Source organism: Miscanthus floridulus, chromosome 2 (assembly GCF_019320115.1).
Source record: "Miscanthus floridulus cultivar M001 chromosome 2, ASM1932011v1, whole genome shotgun sequence".
Classification (NCBI taxonomy): domain Eukaryota; kingdom Viridiplantae; phylum Streptophyta; class Magnoliopsida; order Poales; family Poaceae; genus Miscanthus; species Miscanthus floridulus.
In genome coordinates, this window is record NC_089581.1 from 10431154 (window position 1) to 10434938 (window position 3785).

General features: G+C 39.6%; 1 pseudogene; it reads left to right on the forward strand.

The window, feature by feature from the left end:
- The first annotated feature begins 293 nt into the window (after window positions 1-293).
- On the forward strand, window positions 294-3156 carry LOC136536086 (uncharacterized; annotated as a pseudogene).
- The last annotated feature ends 629 nt before the right edge of the window (window positions 3157-3785 follow it).

The following is a 3785-nucleotide window of genomic DNA, read 5'->3' on the forward strand; positions in this document are numbered from 1 at the left end:
AACAAAACAGAACTGTACTTGAAATATAAATACTAATTCTACAAACTATAAGCTAGCCTTTAGCGCTTTTTCTTTTTTTATTTGTTCCTGTTCTTCTTCATAAGCCTTTAGCTCATCACCCACCAAAGGAATGTGCTTGCTCATAGTGACCTTTACAGCTTTAGGGGGTGGGTCCACTTGGAGCATTCGAGCCAGTGTCCCAAACTGGACAGCACATGTTCACTTGATTTCAATACTGATTTTCATTATAGCCTTTAAGTGCTAATTGCATTATTCTATTATAGATTCATACAATGGATCAAAATTCCCATGCACCATTGGGAGACAAGACTAACACCTCCAAAGAAGGTAATATAACATCGTATCAAATATTACATGGCATGTACTATGTGTATGTGAACTTATATTAATTCAAAATGCACTGCAGTCGATGCTAAAGAACTTAAGAGGGAAAGTGATAGAGCTCGATGGCAACAACAAAAGGATGCTATTAATAAGAGGCATCGTGAAGCCTATCATCAAAGAAAAAAGCAACATGTTATTGGAACTACCAATTGTAATGCATCCTAACATATTAACATTGTCATGTAGTGATGAATTGACATTTATTTTTTCTTATTACACATATATGTATTGTGTAAAATTTTGTAGATGATGACGCTGCATCAAATAAGGAAAACATTGGTCCTATTGAAACAAATGATTGGCTCCACAGGAATGATTCCTATCAGACCAACAATATTGTTGATGAGAACATATCCACACGATTATCATGTAATTGAAGATGCTGAAATATTTTAGGTCTTTCAAAATGATATTGTAATAATATGACCCAATAAAGCTAATGAATGTATTTGTATGATTACATTGATAGATGAGCCAGAAAAGGAGACTATAGAGAAGGAGAGCACTATTGGTTTCACCAGTACCTCTATTTCCGATGCTAATGAAACATGTGTGCAAAGTACATCAAAAGGTAACTACAAGAGTGAATGGTACAAAAACATGACATCTGAACAGAGGAAAGCAAGGCGTGAGTGCCAAAGGCTGCACAATAGGGAACCCAAGCGTAAAGAGGCATTAAAATTGTATAAGAAAAAAATTCAAAGATGTACGGAAGCACTCCTTGCACTCGGACTCTGTCGCAATGGAGAACCTGTTATTTATTCCTGAGCTTGTGTGGCCTGCTGTGGGCCAATCTAGAGCTCATGGATCCACGATGAAATCCAGTGATTGGGTTATCCCAAAGTCCAGTGCAACACCTATTTATATTCCTCCACCTCATGAGGAGGCCGATGATGAAGGATGCGATGAGTTACTGTCTGGCCATATGACACAGAGATCACATGTTCCATCAGGACAAAGGCGTGCGTTGTTGACGCATCGTAACATGATGTTTGAGCATCGCATTGGTTCGAACACAAGGGCACCTAATAAAGATGGTGACTGCATGGCTGAAGACCGAGTGGATGCTAACACACCCTTGCCTCAATCAGCCGTGACCAACAACGGTAAATACTAGTGCCTCATTATCCCATCTAGGTGACCTATATACCATATTATATCTCACCAATCCATGGTCATTCTATGATTAATAGAAAATGCAGCACCATGCATTCAGGCTACATCAGGCACACCGATGGCACCACTGTTTGATAATTATGAATGCATGGCTAAAGAACACCTAAATGATAACACACCCTTGCCTCAATCAGTACTGACCAACAACGATAAATATTGATGCCTCGTGATCTCATTTAGGTGACTTATATTATATATCATATTATACCTAACTCAACAATGGTCATTACATGATTTTCAGAAAGGACAGGACCTAGCCTTCAGCCTACATCAACCGCATCGACGGCACCACTATTTGATGACAGTGGTAATTTACATTATTTTCTAACATTCTATAAACTATTTGAACTCCTTTGTTTATATTTACCCATAGTTCTACTAACTCACATATGTTTGATGGCCATAGATGATGATGAGGGAGATATATTTGAAGAGGATGAGGGATACTTATTTGTTGGGCAAGGTATTTGTGCGAAAGACCGAAAAGAAATCAAATATTCAACTGCTTTATCTAAACTATTGTGGCTTAAATGTCATTTTAGATGATGACGATGTCCAAGACAATGACCTTGAGGAAGACACAGCTTCTATCCCTGAAGTACCTGACCAATACAAAAAGGTGTATAGTAACATACCTATAGATACCCATATGCTAAAACATGTCGCAAATTGCGAGCACTGCGATGCGAAAAGGTTTGAACATAAACCACCTGGGTTCTATTGTCGCAACGGAAAGATCAAACTCAATGAACCAAACATACCTTATGAGCTTATGAGGCCTTGGTCAAGTAATGGCGTAGATGCTAGGCACTTTCGTAACAACATTAGGTTTTTCAATGGCCATTTCTCTTTCACTTCTCTATATTGTTGCCTCGATAGCGCTACTGCAAACATGAAAAACTATGGCATATACACCTTCTGTGCACACGGCTAGATCTATCATAACAAAAGGTCATTTGGCAAAGAAGATAGTAAGGAGCCAAGAAATCTTGAGCTTTACTTCTACGATGATGACCCAAGCCTTGAGCACCGCTATCGACGATGTCGTGAAGAGAAGTGCCAAAAGACAAGGAAGTCATTGAGAGGCTTGTGGCCATCCTTCGTGACAACCCATACTCACAACAACTTAGGAGTTTGGGCTAGGCTAACCACCTCGAGGACTATCGTGTCACACTAAACCTTGACTAGAGGCTGGACCAGAGAACATACAATGTGCCGTCAGCTTTAGAGGTGGCTATTGTTTGGATCAAGGGAAGTAAACTCCTTGGTCAGTTCTAGAATAGTGTTGTCCTACATAGGAAAGATAGAAGCAGACATGGCATCCGCTCATATCATGGATGTTATGATGCTCTTTCATACCCTCTATTTTTCCCTAAGGGTGCGCTTGGGTGACACATGTATATTCCAAAGAAAGGAGTTAGTATGGAAGAAGTCATCGAGTATCGTGCCCTACAGAAGGCTCATAGTGGGTCAAAAGAAGAAATAGGTTTGTTATTCTTCTTATTTAAATACTTCGCATACATGTAACTCAGTGGTTATTCTACAAACAACTCTAATTCATGGCTATTTTTATAGACTCCCCTAGTAGACTATGTGTGTCTGTGCGTGACTACTACTGCTACAAGTTTCAGATGCACCCAGGAATATTTAACCCCATACTATACGACAAGCATCTATTCTAGCAGTTTGCAATTGACACGCACATCAAGATGAAGAGTTCTCGATTAGATTATATACGCAACCATCAAGATGATATTAGGGCCGACCTCTACCAAGGATTGGTTGATAGCCTACATGCCGGTGAAGGTAGAGCAGATGCTGTTGGAAAACAGACAGTGATGCCTTCATCATTTATTGGAGGCCCCTGTGACATGAGGCATTGGTACATGGACGCCATGGCTCTAGTATGGAGGTTTGGTAAACCAGACATCTTCCTGACTATGACATGTAACCCAAACTAGGATGAGATCAAGTGTGAACTCTTGAAAGCTCTAGTTTAGTTTTGGTTAATTGATGAAACCCTAAGTGCTAACCTAGTTTATCTAAGTGATTATGAGATAGGTAGCACTACTCTAAGGGATGAAGCAATGGCGAAGATCATGACAATGGTGATGGCATGGTGATGATCAAATGCTTGAACTTGAAAAGAAGAAAGAGAAAAACAAAAGGCTCAAGGCAAAGGTATAAATAGTAGGAGCCATTTT